Source organism: Chenopodium album, chromosome 6, assembly GCF_948465745.1.
Source record: "Chenopodium album chromosome 6, dcCheAlbu1.1, whole genome shotgun sequence".
NCBI classification, from domain to species: Eukaryota; Viridiplantae; Streptophyta; class Magnoliopsida; order Caryophyllales; family Amaranthaceae; genus Chenopodium; species Chenopodium album.
Window position 1 is genome coordinate 60,034,259 of NC_137839.1, and position 19,667 is coordinate 60,053,925.

Consider the following 19,667-nt stretch of genomic DNA (forward strand, 5'->3'; position numbering starts at 1 on the left):
CTTTAATTGATTATCCTATACAGTAAGAGATCGATCAAGTTTTTTTAAAAAAATATTATATAAACACATTCCAAACAAAAGTACATTAAATCTAAGGATTCAAAATTCAACATTTACGCATTAATAATAATTACAAATTGGAAATGAACAAACTATAAATATATAAAAATATTTCAATATGAAAATGAAAACGTATAAAATATAAATGAACAATTATTAAATGATAAATGAGCATGTATTATTAACTTTTAAATGAACATTTATTAATATGAAAAAGAACATATATATAAAAAAAAAAAAAATCAAAAGAATATCTATAAATGTAAATGACCATTAATAATAATAATTCAATATGACAAAATACCATAAGATTAAATTATATTTTAAAATATAATCATCAGAGGTTTATGATGAATGAACAATATGTGATTTATTTTTGAACATATTTTAACATGTGAATGAACATACATTAATATATGTGTGAATATACATATATCCAAATGAACATCTATATATAAGGTTCGAATAGACATCTATCAATATTAGAGTTAAAATGTATGTAATATAATATTCAAATGACGCTCATGAGCATATAATTTAATATGAAGTTAAACATGTATTATTATAGTCTATGTGCTTATTTTCAATACGATAATGAACATGTACGTATTTACATTCAAATAAACATTTGTTTAAATACCAGTAAACATTCATTAATATGTAAAGATCATTAACAAAACTCTGGTAATCTTTTTCTTAATTAAGAATGAGCCTTAGAAGATCTAAGGTAAGAATGTAAATGAACACATACTAATATCATAATGAACATCTATCAAAATGAAAATGAACATTTACCGAAAAGTCATTTTCAAAATGAAATAATTTAAATCTTATTAGTAATTCTACGAAACTCAACTAATTCAGAAAATTAACATAATTATACTTTATACTCATTTTTCAATGGCAAACAATTTCATAATTCCTTATGATTTTTACATATGTAACGCAAAATTTGTAAACTAAAAATTGAAAAAAATGGAAAATAGCACAAAATATAGTAGATTTTATTCGTTTTTGCATAAAAATAAGTGTAACCATTGCAGATTATGTTTAAGAACATATAATCGCAAATTAAAATTGAAAAATTAGGGTTCATATATACACAAAAATTTGTACTTAGATTAAATTACTCACTCTTTCTCAAAATATTGTTGCAATTGAAAATTTTCTTCACGAATGTTAGACATTTGTAGTATTTTGGAGTAAATTTAGAGTGATATTGTTCGAATTTTTTTGGTTTTTATGAGAAAGAAAGTTTAGAGAAATTGATGAAGAAGAAGGTTGTAGAGAGAGAAAATATTTGAAATGGTTTTTTTTTTGTTTTTTATTTTTTATTTTTATGTACTGTGCAATTAGTGGGGAGGGGTTGTAGTTTGTCTACTAGTGGGGAGGGTAAGGGCTATATAGTAATTTAGTGAGGGGGGGGGGGTTTAGGTAGTTTTACCTAGAGGGGGATGTAGCCATTAGCAACTAAATTTGTTAATTTAAAAGACAACTTTACCATTCATTTAATAGTAGTATGGTGCATGTGTGATACATGATTTATAAATCAAACTAGTTTTTAAGCCCGTGTGATGCCCCGAGTCACTGCATTATTTTCAGAATAAAAATCTTGATTAATATGTAATTTTGATAGAATGTCAAGTAAGAGCAACTCCAATGGTTGCTTTTAGGGACTAGCTTGCAATTTTAATAATTTTCAAGCTAATAGCCAAACCATAAGAGGATAGTTTAATAACTAGCTTGGCCAAGCTAATGCCAAGCAAATTAGCTTAGCTAAGCTAATTAGCTTTTGTCTCTAATAAAATACTAATTATTTAAAAAAAATAAAGCTGAAAAATCTATATGCTAATTAGCTAAATCATTGTGGCATAAATTAGCTAGAAGGAAGAATAGCTTTGCAATCCTATGTGGCATGGGAAACTAATTTGACAATTAGCTTCCTGTTGGAGTTGCTCTAATAAGCTAATAGCTTATTGGTTATCGTGTTAGAGTTTAAGTTTATGATTGTGGGAAACTTGTTTAGTAACGCAAACAAGTTGTATCTCAAAATGGCATTTCGGTAAGTAAGAGGAATTTCATGATTATTTTGATATTTTTTTGGTACCTTTTCTCGTCCTTTTCTTCTTTGTACTCCATCTTCTCCCTCCTCCATCTTCTTCATCCTCCAACTTCTTCATACTCCATTTTCTTCTTGCTTTACTACTCCTTCATTGTAATTGTAACACCCTCAAATCTTCCTATATGAAAATACTAGTATAATATGTATAATTATACCGTAGATAGATTTAGGAGTATTACCCCCGCGTGATTAAGCAAAGCTACTCAAAACTACTAACCAAAACTAAAACTTTGCAGCGAAAACTCAAACTCTTCCTCTACTAATACTTAGAACATAGTAATCATTATTATGAATACAAAAAAAAAAAAGACAAAAATCAATATTCCTAAAACTAGGTGAAGCATATCCTGGGACTCCCAAATGCTCATTTATTGACTCCACTTGAAAATAGTCAAAACATTGCTTACCATTAAGGTAAACAGAGCGAACCAAAACCAAAACAAATACGAGTTAGCAAAATATGCCAAGTACATCCAAGTACAAGATAAGTAAACTCAACTTATTAGCAAAAATGCTTTTAAAGCCAATTCCAATAACTAAATCAATAATTCAAAAGTCATACTTCAAAAATCAATTCTCAAAATTATCAAAATAATTCCAATAACTCAATAATTCAATAATCATGATTATTAAAATCAATTCCTCTTTTCAAAAACTCAATTCCTCTCCTAAGTGTGCACACCCCCCAAGATTTTTTTTATTAGGTTATAATAATGTTTTACTTGAAATCAAGGGTTTATCTCCTTCGAAAAACAAGATTTTTTCGATCTCCTTTAAAAGACAAGGTTATTCGGACTCCTTCGAAAGACAAAGTTTTATTTGTGTTTAATTTGGTCTCTAGTTATGCGGGGCTACAATTGATTATGGCTCATATTCGAGTTACAGAATCAGCACAAGAATTTACTCGCTCGCAAAATTGCGGAGCGACGACGGATCCACTCAAAAATTTGTATGAGACAACGAATTGAGAATGTGCTGAATTGTTATATCTATGTATTTGGATTCTTAGCCCTTCCCCGATTAATTCTTGTTTTATTTTGTTAAATTCGTTTTCATTATCGTTAATTGGCAATTGTAGATGTCGCATGGCTTTAATTAATATTTAGGACTTCTTTCAAAACAAAAGGTATCAAGCCACCTAAATGTAACTTGATCTTCACTTAGCAAACACAAAAGGAACCTCAAGAACTCTTGTCAAAAACACCCTACAATTAGATATAACCTTAATCAATATAAGGTCATTAATAATCACAACAACTAAATTAAAACCCCCAATTATATGAACATGAACCTTATAATATTCCATTTCATATTCTTGAATAATAAACTAATTTTATTTAATTAAAAACCCTCATAATAATTTTTATAAAACTGATGAGTCTTATATATATATATTCCCCGTGCCATGATCATATTTGTACTTATTTGAGCTCTGCGGAGCTATTTTTATTACTAATATGCGTTTTCTAGTGTTTTTGTAGAGTTGATATTATTTTGTAGGAATTTTCACAATTATGATAATTCTCGAGCTTATTGAGTTACTACAAAAACATTGGAGTCAAATCGTATTTTATGACCAGATATTTGAATTTCAAGGTCGAGCCAATTAAATTGGTTCGGAGATTAAAGGTCCGGTTTTATGTGGAGTACTAATTTTAATACAAGTCCAACACTTGGATATCAAGAAAAAGCAAATTGGGCCAACTCATATAAAAGCACATGTTAAAAAACGAAGATCCAAAGAAGCTCAATCCTCTAAAGAAGTTAGTTGGGCGAAGCTGAATGGCGGGCCCGACCGGGCAGACTAATGGGCCGATCGGGCGAGTGTGTTGCAAGTAGGGATGGCAATGGGTCGGATCTGGACCGAATTCGAATGGATCCATATCCAGATGCAGATCCGTTTTTGCACCCTGGATCCGGATCCTTCGGGTATGGAAAAGCAGGATCCATATCCATATCCGTTGGATCCTACAGATCTGGGTCTAAAACAGATCCAAAACGGATTCAACACATCGTACCTTGTTTTTTAGCAAAAGATCTACTTTCCAATTTCCATAAGGCTGAAATAAATATTAAAAAGAATAATAATTTAAACTAATTTTCATTAACAATTTACAATCAATTTCAAAACTTTTTAAAGCAAGTTCATGTACCTACACAACATAAGTCATACCAACACAACAAACCACAATTTACAATAATTAAATGACAAAATGAAAATTAAAATGCAAAAGAATTGCAAACTAGTTGCAAATCTTACAATTAGCTAAAACGACAACATGAAAATTAATATATAAATCCACTCATTATACTAAATGAACAACAAACATATAAATTATTTAGCATGCAACTAGTGACAAAATAAACAGCAAACATATAAATCCACTCTTTATACTAACAAATTATTAAGTATTTACATGAAAAAAATTAATCAAAGTAAAGCATTTGAAAATTAATTAAACTACTGCTGGAGTGTTTGACTGACGGTCGCCCTAGAGATTAGGCTGATGAAGTTACTTGCGAAGTTGCGAGTTGCAGATTGAAGGTGCCGTTAGAGTTAGAGAGTGTGAGATTATAGAGTTTTGTAGAATTAGTCAGAAACTCAAAATTATATCTTCTTGTTCCACCCGGTTCACTCTTTGGGCTAATTTGGAACTCAAAATTATATCTGATATGCGTTGGGTTGTATTTTAAAAATAACTAGCTTTTTGGCCCGTTCAATGCACGGGTTGTTACTTGGGTTAATTATATAAAATAATTGTTTTATTCTAAAAATTAAAGAAAAAAAAAAGACCGAGGGTGGTAAAACTGTGAAAGAAGATGAAGGAATTTATATAGATATATATACATGAAGATGGTGAAATATGAAAAGATATATTAGTTAAATTATATTTAAAGTCTAGGAGATGAAAAGATTATTTTATTATAATTCATATGTTTATGTAATGAGTACTAATTAATTGAACTTTATTTTATTATGGTGGAAATGGAACACTTCATTTTCTTACTTGAATATAAATATTAAGGGAGGTGACATGTGTCATATGGGGTATTGAGTGATTTGTGATGCCATGTGTCATATAAAAAAATAGTGGTTTGTGTTTTTTAAATACTAAGTATAGATAGATATAGATTTTCTTAAAAATAAAAACGCGCGGGTAAACGGATCTGGATACGGGTATTTGGGTCAGACCCATATCCAGATCCGTTTTTCAGGACAGGATCCGTATCCGACCCGTATCCGTCAGGTCCAATTTCACAAGATCCATATCCGTGAAAACGGATATGGATCCACAGATCCGGGTCGGATACAGTTCTATTGCCATCCCTAGTTGCAAGGCCTAAGACCTTGTTCTTTTGAGCTTCTGGGCAGAGCAGAGTAAAGCCGAGCAGAACATATTTCAACATTATTATTATTATTATTATTATTATTATTATTATTATTATTATTATTATTATTATTATTATTATTATTATTATTATTATTATTATTATTATTATTATTATTATTATTATTATTATTATTATTATTATTATTATTATATCTCAAAAACAAAAAATCATACAACCTGCAATAAATTAGTGGGAAGCCGAGATACAATCTGGGCCCCGACTCCTCTAGTTATAGCAAAGCCTACCCTATTGAATATATGAGCTGCAGCATGAGCCCAAATGTCTTGCGTCGTCGAGAACTTTTGAATCCGCTTCAGCAACGCAACAACCTCCTTCTCTAAATCCCCAAGCGAAGAAAAGGAGAAGGGAATGAAACCATATCCAATCGCCAGACAACGAGCTTCATACTTAACCCGCTTCCGATGAGCCGCATCAGCCACAACCCGTCCCGGAACAAAGTCAGATAGCCCTGTCTGTGTCAAAGGAGAAGACCCTGTGAAGTCGACACATACATCACGACCACGATCCCATGAATAAAGTAACACATCGGCAGGTCTGAGGGCCCCGTCATTCCATCCAAACAATCCTATGTCAACCTCCTTTCTTGCTGAAATCCCAGATCTGTAGCAAATATCAACAAATGTATCCCGAACAACATTGTGCCGATGATAATAAATATATGTGTATATTAACAAATGTATCATGAACAACATTGTGCCGATATCCCGAACATTATTATTATTATTATTATTATTATTATTATTATTATTATTATTATTATTATTATTATTATTATTATTATTATTATTATTATTATTATTATTATTATTATTATTATTATTATTATTACTATTATTATTACTATTACTATTACTATTACTATTACTATTACTATTACTATTACTATTACTATTAAGTGCATATACCATTGATTTAGGTGAGTGAAAACATAAATATATGTTTACCATATTTAACATATGTTAATAGTAGAAAGATGAAAGACAACGGTTTACTTATATTTATTTCACAAAAATTTTAAAATAAAATGATTTAATGAGTAATAATGATTTTACTTATAAATTTGTCTTAATCATATATTTTTAACCCTAAAAATAATAATGATATACAAAGTACTACTTGAAAACAACCTCCTTTTTTTTTTTTTTAAATTCTTAAATTGTATGGAAAGATTTGAAAAATAATTCAACTCAATGAACTAACAATCAATACCCACATAAAATGTTTCTACAGATTGTGATTCTAATATCAAATGTTTATAAAAGAAATTGTTATTAATTGTTATTATTTTTATTTTTTTTTGAAATAATTGTTATAATTATTAGAAATTATTAATTAACAATATTATTAAATATAAATTCTTAATAGTTTGAATTATTAAATATTATTATTATTAATTATTATTATGATTAATAAATATTAGTTATTATTAATATTAATAAATATTAAAATTATTTTTAATATTAATAATTATTATAAGTATTCAAAATAATAAATTATTATCGTTGACAGGGTAAAGTCGTATCCCCTAATCAAAAGTAATACCTAAATCCTCTAACTAATGTAGATAGGGAAGTAGGGTCGAACTCCACAGGGAAACAAGTCTTTTTACTCCTAATTATTTATTATAATCTAAATTATCTAAGTAACCAATATTTTTGGGAATAAATTCTATACTACGAAGAATAAGTTTATGGAGAAAAGACACAATAATAAGGAAGCCTAGGGTCACAGGTTCACCAATAATTAATATTCCGGGATAAAACAAAGTAATTAATAATTAACAATGCACAAATAACATGATTAACAGGCTCTCGCAATTTATTAATCAACATAGATCTAACAGGCTCTCGCAATTTACTAGATCTAAGTTCCTATTGAAAATAGCCTTTAATATTAAATTAACATCTGCTCGATTCATCAATTAAATATTGCTAAACATTCACAATCAAATTACATCTGCTCGATTCATAATCTAATTGCAAAGAATTAAAACAATTCAATAAGAAATTATCATGCAATATCAATAATCAATAATAACAAATTATCCCTTCATATTAATTATGGATCCCCATAAACCCTAGAATGAAACTACTCACACATAATCATAGCTAAACTAATCAAATAAATAAAACAAAGCATAATCAAAGAAGTAAGTAATTAAAATAGCTGAAATTAAAAGAGAAGAAATTGTTACCAAAAGAAAACTGGATTAATGGAAGTAATTAAGAACAAAAGTTGAGAGAGAATTTAAGAGAGAGAAAATATTTTAAGTAGAGAGAGAAAGTTTAAGAAAGAAGGTAATAAAAAATTACGTACAAATCTCGTACTTAAACGTTCCCTAAAACAAAAATTAAAACTAACTAATCAGGTCTTGAGAAAACACGCGCCCGATCGGGCAAAGGGCCGCCCGATCGGGCCCGCCTTTTTCCTTGCGCTCCTTCTCAACAGCGTTGCCCGATCGTGCTAGAGGCTCGCACGATCGGGCGCTATAGGCCACGCACCAGCACCAAGCATGTCGCGCCCGATCGTGCTAATCCTTGCTCGATCGGGCCCTTGCTTCACTTTGAGGCTCGGACTTCAATTGGGCTTGATTTCTCGGCCCAATCCGGATTTCCTCTTCGGGTCTTGAATACTCGGTCCAAATACCTCGGAATCTCAATTACCGAGCCCTTAATCACCGGCTCGATGACTCTAACCGGCCTTGGGCTTCAAAGATGGTCGTGCTCTTCTAATTCCCGTAGTCGCTCCATGAAAAACCCGAGAAAATGCTCCAAAGGCGCAATTTCCTACAAAACTCAATAAAGACTACGAAAACACTAGAAAACACAAATTAGTAATAAAAGTGGCTCGAGAGAGCCAAAAACACTACTAATTATGACCAAGGGACGGGGGTAAATTACTATATAAAATAGACATATCAAACTCCCCCAAGCCAAACCTTTGCTTGTCCCTAAGCAAAGAGCTCATCAATGAACATATAAAACATGCTTCACCCCAATAATCAAATCAAGCATAAACGATTCAAGGCAAATCTAATGAACATGCTTCAACATCAATCAATCTTATTCATCTAATCACCCTTCCTCCCCAACAATTGTCAAATAGAGCAAACCACAAGAGCATATAGAATTCAAGACTAGTGCTCACACACTCAACTCTTGTTTATGTGGCGAGTAAAAGATGTACTCGATCGCTCTCCAACCAACCCCTTTAATGTGAACAATGCCCTCCCAACTCACACTCTCGTGTGTATAAGAACAATGAACGCTCAACCTACTAGTCGACTCGAAATATGTCAAGTCATAACTTGCATTGATAAACAACACTTTCACATTTACATAATTTCTATGCACAAGGTCGGAAGGTCTTTAAAGCTTGTAATATAAGGCTAGGGTAAAGGGTAGGATAAATTTGGGAGTATGTGAGAGAAAAGCTATGCATTAAGGGAGCCAAATCCTAATAAACCCATGATCAAAATTAATGATGATCATACATCTCCATCAACATAACTAACTCCAACAAAAACCACCAAATACAACTCCAATCATCATAAACAATCCCAACACTTACAAAATTCACTCATAAAAATATGATAATGTAGAACTTGAGTGAAAAACAAACTTTGAACTCATTCTTTTTTTTTTCTTTTCAAACTTGATTTTTTTTTCTTTTTTTTTTCTTGAACAACCTTCAGATAGAACATTTGAGCATTAAATTTTTTTCTTTTGCTCTTTTTTTCTTTTTAACTCATATTGGAAATTTCAACTTTGAAACACAACATCAATATTTTCCAATCAAAAATCAAAGAACAACAACTCTTCTTTTATTCCCACATTGTGCAAATAATGTGCACACTACAACTCCCTCACCTCACCAACTAATAGCTCCCCCAAGCCAAGCTTGGGACTAGTAACCAATGGGGCTCATATAGGCTTGTAATGTGGCTAAATAAACAATAAAAGGGCACAAGCAACAACATGGGTAGCAAGAAGGGAACAAATGTATCTAAATACTCTGAAGGCTACCTAAAAGAATGAACGCCTTCGTCCTCCTCATGTGCATAATAATAAGTCATGAAACACTACTCATAGTTGCAAACCAATACTCAAATTCATTGCCATACCAGGAATTATGGAACTATCACACATTTCCTAACCAAATCAACTAGTCAAGCACTATATTCACAAATAGTTGGCAAAATTGACGCATGTTTAGGAATCCAAGCAATTAAACTTCAAATCATGACCAAAAAATCCACAATGCTCATTATCAATAACCAAGAATCAAAACAAATTTTCTCAAGTAAGGGGCACAGGGAAGCATGAATTACAATTCATTGGAATGTATTTTTGTATTTTTTTATTTTTCAATTTTTTTGTATTTTTCATATATAAGAAAGCAATAAAAACTACACTAGGAAAGCAATAAAAACTATACTAGAAAGCAAATAAAAAGAGAAAAGGAAGAGAATTACCAAGCGAAAGATCACCCCCCAAGACAAATCAAGCAATGCCCTCATTGACTTGGGAGTGTAGCCTACGCTTCATCCTCATCCATCCTCGAATAGCCCCCTCCGTGGCTAGAACCGGCTCCTCCATGGCTAGAGCCACCACCTCCATAACCCTAACCACCTGCAAAGTAGTTAGGGTCCACACTCCCCCCAAGCCCACCAAAAGGTACATCGGTCCCATAACCATGGACCGATGAGTAGTCTACATAGGTACCATAGGCACTTGGGTTCGTATATCCACCTTGCGGATATTGGAACCAATCGGGAACAAGTGAATCGAGGGGAATAGCCCCCCGACGGGCATAATCATCATACATGGGGTATAAACCCCTCCCGAGGTTCCTCTCTACATACCCCACCCGTCTATCTAGAGACCCTACTCTAGTGTCCAAGTCCCTAACCATACCCTCAACTCTCCCTTGCCCCATCTCAATCCTATTTAATTGGCTCCTAAAAGCCGAGAAGTCATAAAGGGCGTTAGGGTCAATGTTGTAGTTGGTTGAGGAAGTGGGAATATCATATGTAAAGGGTGGAGGTGGTGGGTAGTGTGGTGAATGGTGATGAGGTGAATGGTCTATGGGATATTGGTGGGGTTGAGGTGAAGGGTGAGGTGGTTGAACCTCACCTTGACCGTTAATCTCGAAAGTATAAGAAGGCTCCCCCTTCTCAAATTTGGTCAAGGTGGGGTTAGGCAAAGTGAAAGCATTATCCCTTCTACCCGATTCCCGTTGAATCACCCACCAAGTCTCACCTCCCATGACATTAATCCAATTAAGGCCACCTAAATAGGGTAGGTCCATAATAGTTGGGCCGGCTACCTTACCGTCGTTGTTAGGGACAAAGTTAAGGTGTTTGACCGCTATGTGAGTTACTACGCCACCAAAATAAATGGGTACCCTAGACCTACCCGCCTCGGCCGCATTGGCCATCCTTTGGAAGTGGTTGGCCATCTTGTGGACTATGTTGAGCTTATCACTCCTAGGAAGCATATATGACCCTAACAATTCTAGCTCATCCCGCCTAACATTGGCGGGTTCATGCCTTCCAAAGATGGTAAGGCCAACAAACCGTTGCCAAAACTTTAGCATGGGATGTTGTGTCCAAGTGCCCTTGGCATGTTGGAGGTTCAAATTAGCATCCCCCGTAAGGGATTGATAGACAACGACAATGTTGTCTTGGGGAGGTTCAATTGGCCTATCCGATTTTAACTCAAAAATTTTGCCAAATTCTTTCAATGACAATGTAACATCATGATTAAGTAATCTAAATTGAACATGAGAAATTAAAGCATTAGATTTTATGACATTAAAACTAGAAACGAATTCCAAGGTTAAGTAATCATAAGTATCGTAATGCATGTTAAAGAAACCGCTCATGCCAATTCCCTTAAACAACTTTTCCACAGGTTTATCAATTCCTAATTTAATAAGGGTGGGGTGATGTTGATCATCCTTTGTTTTTGCTCTTGGGTGGTGATGACCACCCTCTCCCATCCTGGAACTTGCAATTCCGGGTCAATTCTAGCCTCTTGTTGCCTTGAGCTTTCCCCCCTTACAGTTCTTGATCTCTTAAGAGCCATTTGTGATTAGAAAAGGTAGGAATTGAAGACTTTCTCTCGCTTAGGGTTTAGAGAAAATTGAGAGAAAGTGGTAGAAATTAGGTGTAGATTGTAGAGAAAGATGAAAGGATCAAGAATATGCAAAAATTTTTGAGTTTTGATGGAAGAATTGGAGAAGATCTTGAAAATAAGGGAGTTTGAAGGTGTAAAAATGGAGGTTTTAGAGAGAGAAAGTAATGGTGAGGAAGATGAAAGAAGAAGAAAGTGAGGAAAGAAAGAAGGGGAAAGAATATAGAGGACGGCCAAAAATAGGCGCGCCCGATCGGGCAAGCCTTGCCCGATCGGGCGAATTTTCCTGAATTCCAGAAGCCTGGTTGCGCGCCCGATCAGGCGCGAATACGAACGAAAATTTCGCCCTTTCACTCTCCCGGTCGGGCGAGCTTCGCCCGACATTTCTTTTCCTTCACTCGATTTGCGCCCGATCGGGCAACCTCGCCCGATCGGGCGAATTAAGCTCGAATTTCTAACTTGACTTGCGCGCCCGATCGGGCACCCTCGCCCGATCGGGCGAATTTAGCTCCAGTTTCTAACTACATTTGCGCGCCCGATCGGGCGAATTTAGAGCTGAAAATTGTCCTTCCTTGCGCGCCCGATCGGGCGAGCTTCGCCCGATCGGGCCCATGCCCAGTCGGATTTCCTTAGCTTTTCTTCGATTTCTTTTCGTCTTCAAATTTTTCTAAGTCTCTTTACCTCTCAAGCCTATACCTGTACAAAAACACTTATAAATGGTAAAATTTCACTCTCCTCGCCTCTCTAAAATAAAAATAAAAATAAAGAAAAAGGAAAACTAGTCTAGAAAGCAAGAAATACGAGTTGCCTCCCGCAAAGAGCTGGTTTATCTAGGTCCCGCACGACCTTCTTACCACCTTGATGCTCAGGTTGGAAGTGGAGTTAGGAGGGTTTCCTCCACATCTCTACTAGTAGCGCCCTCATGATACACTTTCAATCGTTGGCCATTTACCTTAAACTCTTCACCCTTGTCATTGACCAACTCTACCGAGCCAAATTTGTTCACCCTTGTGACAATGAAGGGACCGGACCACCTAGACTTCAACTTTCCTGGGAAAATCTTTAATCTAGAATTGAAGAGAAGAACCTTATCACCCGGTGCAAACTCTCTTGGTAAGATCCTCTTGTCATGCCACTTCTTGGTCTTCTCCTTGTAGATTCGCGCACTATCATATGCCGACAATCTAAACTCATCTAACTCATTGAGTTGGAGGAGTCTTCTCTTACCCGCGACCTTAGAGTCCATGTTAAGCTCCTTGATCGCCCAAAAAGCTTTGTACTCCAACTCCACGGGAAGATGACATGCCTTACTATAGACTAATCTATAAGGCGAAGTACCAATTGGTGTCTTGAATGCTGTTCAGTATGCCCAAAGTGTGTCATCGAGCTTCATACTCCAATCTTTCCTTGACTTGGCTACTACCTTTTCTAGGATCGCCTTGATTTCCCTATTAGAGACCTCAACTTGACCACTAGTTTGAGGGTGGTAACTAAGCCCGGTTCTGTGATATACACCATACTTCTTAAGGAGGTTATCCAATTGTCTTTCATGGAAGTGAGTACCTCCATCACTAATAATAGCCCGTAGAACACCAAACCTCGGAAATATGGTCTTCTTGAAGAGCTTGATGACTACCTTGGCATCGTTTGTTGGTGAAGCTATGGCCTCGACCCACTTAGACACATAATCGACGGCTACGAGTATGTAGCAATTCCCATTGGAAGATGGGAACGGCCCCATGTAATCAATACCCCAAACATCAAATATTTCTACTTCAAGAATCCCGGTTTGGGGCATCTCATGCCTCCGCGAAATGTTGCCAGTCCTCTGGCAAGATTCACAAGCCTGCACAAAAGTGTTAGCATCCTTAAACATAGTAGGCTAATAGAAGCCTGACTCATTAATCTTAGCCACCGTTTTAGTGGGGTCGTGATGTCCTCCACAAGGTGAGGTATGACAAGCAGTAAGAACGCCATGAGCTTCCCATTCGGGAACACACCTGCAAAATAATCCATCTGCACACTCACGAAACAAAAAAGGATCATCCCAAAAATAATGTTTAACATCAGAAAGAAATTTCTTTTTCTGTTGGTAGGACAAGTCAGGAGGTAGAGTACCACCCACTAAATAATTAGCAAAGTCCGCATACCAAGGGTGTTGCTCTACAACTGCATGCAGGTTGTCATCAGGGAATGAATCATCTATAGGAAGAGAATCCTTACCCTCATCATACCTGATTCGTGATAACTGATTTGCCACTACATTCTCTGCTCCCTTTTTATCTTTTATTTCAATGTTGAAGTCTTGGAGCAAAAGAACCCATCGGAGTAGCCTTGGCTTTGATTCCGCCTTGGCTATCAAGTACTTCAATGCTGCATGGTCAGTGAAAACAATAACTTTAGAACCAACAAGATATGATCTAAATTTTTCTAAAGCATAAATAACAGCAAGGAACTCCTTTTCCGTAGTGGCATAGTTGACTTGAGCTTCATCCAAGGTTTTGCTTGCATAATAAATAACATGCAAAACCTTGTTCTTCCTCTGTCCGAGCACGGCTCCTAGCGCAAAGTCACTTGCGTCACACATGATCTTGAAAGGAAGGTTCCAATCAGGAGCACATATGATGGGTGCTGATATCAAAGCCTGCTTAATCCTGTTGAAAGCCTCAAGACACTCGTCAGTAAAAATAAAAGGAGCATCCTTGAGCAAAAGATGAGTCAGTGGTTTAGCAATTTCAGAAAAATCTTTGATAAAACGGCGATAAAACCCCGCATGACTCAAGAAACTTCTAACTCCCTTAACATTAACTGGGGGAGGTAATTGCTCAATCACTGATATCTTAGCTTTGTCTACTTGTATGCCCTTATCAGATACAATGTGACCTAGGACTACTCCCTCTGTTACCATGAAGTGACATTTTTTCCCAATTAAGAACTAAGTTGCACTCTTCACATCTTTTCAAAATTTTAGCGAGATTAATTAAGCATGAATCAAATGAAGACCATATACGCTAAAATCATCCATAAAGACCTCCATAATAGACTCTATGAAATCAGAAAAAAATGCTCATCATACAACCTTGAAAGGTAGCGGGTGCATTACATAAACCAAAGGGCATTCTACGATATGAAAAAGTGCCATAAGGGCATGTAAAAGTAGTCTTTTCCTGATCTTCAGGGTGAATCGGAATTTGGAAAAATCCCGAATACCAATCCAAATAGCAAAAGAATTTATGATTGGCTAACCTCTCAAGCATTTGATCTATAAAGGGAAGAGGGAAGTGGTCCTTTTTAGTGGCGATATTTAATCTACGATAATCAATGCACATACGCCACCCTGTTACAGTTCTAGTGGGAATTAATTCATTTTTTTCATTGGTTATCACAGTCATCCCACCTTTCTTCGGCACTACCTGCATAGGTGTTGTTTCAATGAATACTACAAGAAGGGGGGGTTGAATTGTAGTATGACAGTTTAGCCAAACTTTTTGCGGAAATAAAACTAAGTAAGCTAAAGGAACTGAAAGATAGCTAAAGGAACTAAAAGTGCAAGAGAGATTTTTACGTGGAAAACTCCTTGGCCCTAATCAAGGAGGAAAACCACGACCACAAGGGATTTTAGGAAAAGAATCTTCACTAGAATAGGGCAATGACCCATTACAAACTAAAGACTCTAACTTCAAGTTCCTCAACAAACTCAAAGCTCCGAGGAACAAGTCACCCAACTTGTTACTCTAATCTTCTCTTTCTCTCTTCTCACTTCTCTTTCTCTTCTCACTTCTCTTTCTCTTTCTCTTCTCACTTCTCTTTCTCTTCTCTTTCTCACAAATAGAAGTTCACTCAAACTTCCCAACTCCCCAATACAAGAGTTCACTCAAACCCTTACAAATTCCCTAATACAAGAGTTCACTCAAACCCTTAAACATTTCTCAAATACATATGAAAGATAGATGTACAAAACTAATATGTTGGACACTTTGAGACATGTAAGGAACTTGGAACCTAAAGGAACTGACTCACCAACGTGGAAGACATAATATATTTCTCATGAAAAACTATTCCACTTAAGTGAGACACTATATGGAATGATTCTCTAAAGTCAGACAGTTTTGAAAGAATTAAAAACGTTCTATTTATAGAAGATTAGAAAACCCACTAATTGCCCATGTTCCTTATGATCAGAAGTGGTCCGAATCTTTAGGCCCACGAATAGAAAACTAATTCTGATTATAAGCAACAATAATGGGTCAATTAGTTGCTCCACGACTTGCTCAATAACTTCCTTTTTGTTAGGAAAGCAATCAGCACGTTTTGCAAATAACAGCCACAAGTTCCTTGGGGACCAAGTCCTTGTGCTAAAAAATAGGAGTTTAAAACTGACTTCTTTAAGAAGATAAGTTAAAATAACACACTCGTTCATTAATTTAACTTCACATATAGACCAGATTCATTTTGTTCCTTAGCAAACAAAATCTCAACTGAACTCCTACTTTTAAGGTAACCACTTTGAAAATCTTTTTCCCACGACTTTGACTACAATAAAATTTGATTATAAAACTTTGTTTTATAAAATAAAATCATTTTATAAATTAGTTTATTTGAAAACTAAATCCCTAGAAACTAGGAAAATAAGTTATCTTTTTGACTAAGAGAAAATCAGATTTTATTTTCAAAAACTTATCTTTTATAAAATAAAATCTAATAATAAATATTAATACCAAGTCAAAACTAACTTCCTATAAAGCAGGCAAACATAATGCAATGACTATTTAACGTGGAAAACTGACTACTAGTGCTGTGCAAACTCGTGTTCCTTCTATAAATGAATTCTAGACTGACTAGTAAGGAACTTACTGGTCATCAACACTAATAAGTTCCTTACCGACTGACGTTCCAATGTAGTTCCTTAGGCTTGTTCCAGACAATTTCTCTTGTCCAACATACTTACATGATTCCTAGAAAAATATACTCCTATTTTTCTGTCTTCATGTTTCTCTGATGAAGCTTCTACTCCGATGCTTCTGTTCCTGCAAAGGAACTTCTCTTCTCTGATGAAACTTCTACTCTGAAGCTTCTACTCCCGCGAAGGAACTTCTCTTTACTTGTTCCCCCTGAGGAACTGCTGCTCATTCCTTGCAAAGAACATCTTCTCATTCTTCTTAGGAACTGCATGTAAAGTCTAACAATACGTTTGTACTTTTAGACTTCTTCTCTTTATGTTCCCCTTGAGGAACTCAAGCACGATCCATACATTGTATGTAGGGAACCATCTTCAATGATGATCTAACCTGTACTCAATCATCTTCATGCTTCATGACTTGTTCATGCACATCTCAATACACATATTAGTTAGATAATCATCATTTGTTCACAATCATCAAAACCTTACAACAACAGGACTTACCCATTTGGAGTCAGAAATAGGATAGATAATACCTGCATCAAGTAATTTCATAACCTCCTTCTTGACTACTTCCTGCATGTTGGGATTTAATCTTCGTTGGGGTTGAATGCAGGGCTTATAGTTGTCCTCTAGATGTATCCTGTGCATACAAAAATCAGGGCTAATACCCTTGAGATCATCAATACTGTACCCAATAGCTTTATTATGGGTTTTGAGAACCCCTAGAAGTTGGAAAGTTTGTTGGTCAGTAAGTGCAGTACTAATGATCACGGGGTGTAGTTCCTGTTCATCAAGAAAAATATATTTTAAATGAGAAGGGAGAGGTTTTAGCTCAGGTTTCTTGACCTCTGCAGGTTTTGATTCCTGAACTAAATTTACTACCTTCAATGTTTCCTCGGGGCTTAACTCTTTTAAGGAAAGAGCCTTTTCAATATCTTGCACCTCATTACCCCAAACGCTTGCATTGTCTATAGATAAATTCCCGCAGAGAACTTCCTCTAGGGGATCCTTCACAAGAACCTGTGGCAAGCTATCATCACAAATGTCATCCATTATATCAATTACATCAATATAGCAAAATTCTCCTCTAGCATAGGCCCTTTCAAAACCTTCCCTAAATTAAAAGTAACATTGTCGTCACCTACAGAAAGGATTAGTTTACCATTTTTAACATCAATAATTGTGTATCCTCTGCCATGTCTAAAACAACAAAATCAACAGGAATAAAAAATTTACCAACTCTGACAGGTACATCCTCTAAAATACCTAAGGGGTATTTTACCGAACGATCTGCCATTTGCAAAGTTATATTAGTAACTTTTAATTCTCCCATATTAAGTTTAGCGCAGATAGACGATGGCATGACACTGACACTAGCACCCAAATCACACAAAGCTTTATCAATAAAAACATTCCCTATATGACAAGGGATAGAAAAACTACCGGGATCCTTTAATTTAGGAGGGGATTTGTTTTGCAATAAGGCGCTACACTCCTCTGTGAAAGCTACAGTTTCTACTTCATTAAAGGCCCTTTTCCTAGTCAGAATGTCTTTCATAAATTTAGCATAAGCAAGGACCTTGATTGATTAAGTCAGTAAAAGGAACTGTTACCTGCAGGTTTTTCACAACCTCTAAAAACTTACCGAATTGTTTATCAAGCTTACTCTTTAGATGTCTATTAGGGAATGGAAGGTTGATAACTGGGCTCTAAAACATTAGTAGGGTTAGTATCTATTTGTTTATCTCCTCCCTTATCCTGCGATTTAACCTGCATAGAAACATTAGTAGGGTTAGTATCTATTTGTAGCCCTGCAGGGCTAGCATGATTAGCGTTTGGTATAGAGGAATCTAGATCAGGAACTGGTCTATCTTCCTTTGGAATAGGAGGTCCATCATAATGTGAACCACTCCTTAGAGTGATTGCATTGGCATGATCTGTAGGATGGATAGGTTATGATGGTAGAGCTCCCTACTGACGGGATTGTAGGGTAGATGAAAGTTGTGCAATTTGATTGTCCATGATTTTATTATGGGCTAGGATAGAATCAATTTGCGCATCCCTACTCTCCATATGCTTTTGCATATTGGTAAGCATTGCTCTAATTTCTGTCATGGCAGGGTCGAAAGATGATGAGGGTGATGCTTGGCTTTTCTGGCCGGAATTAGGATGATAATATTTTTGCTGTAGTGGGATTTGCTGTTGTGATTGCTGTGGAGGTGGAGGATTTTGTACATTGGTGCTCCGGTATGAAAGATATGGATGATTTTTATAACCGGCATTGTAAGAATTGGAATAGGGGTTATTCTGCCTATAGGTTTGAAAGACATTAACTTGTTCCATAGAGCTCCTACAATCTTGCTCCCAATGACCTACAATTCCACAATTTTCACAAAAAGCTTCATTGTTAGCAACAGCAGAAACATTAACTACAGAGTTAGGAGCAATAGTAAGATTATCTAATTTTTGACAAATAGACGTTAATTGAGCTTGCAAAAAGGATACGGAATCGACATTATGTTTTCCTTTATTTGCAAACCCTCTCGGATTCCCATATTGGGAATTGTGTATTTCCATGTCTTTGATAACCTGTCCTGCATCGTCCACATTTAAATTCATGAACCTCCCACTAGCTGCAGAATCTAGCACTGATCTAGAAGAATTTCCAAGCCATTATAGAATGCTTGGATCAATTTCCATTGTGCTAGATTGTGGTGGGGGCACTCTCTCTGTAGATCCTTGAACCTCTCCCAAGCCTCATATAATATTTCGTCGGCCTCTTGAGCGAAGTTCTGAATATCACTCCTTAGCACCGCTGTTCTCTCTGCAGGATAGTATTTATTATAGAAATTCAAGGCAAGAGTTTCCCAGTCAGTAATACCAAGTGCAGTTCTATTCAAATCATTAAACCATAATTTAGCTTTGCCACATAATGAAAAAGGAAAAGAATCTCCCTGATTTGGTCTTGCGTGACCCCGACTTGTCTAATGGTGTTACAATATTGGTAGAAATCTGCGATGTGAAGATTAGG

At 35.5% G+C, this 19,667-nt stretch overlaps 1 non-coding gene across 1 annotated transcript; it reads left to right on the forward strand.

The window, feature by feature from the left end:
* The first annotated feature begins 19,342 nt into the window (after positions 1–19,342).
* Positions 19,343–19,449, forward strand: LOC145637687 (small nucleolar RNA R71). The gene has a single exon (XR_014114425.1). It is a non-coding gene; the product is annotated as a small nucleolar RNA R71 (small nucleolar RNA).
* The last annotated feature ends 218 nt before the right edge of the window (positions 19,450–19,667 follow it).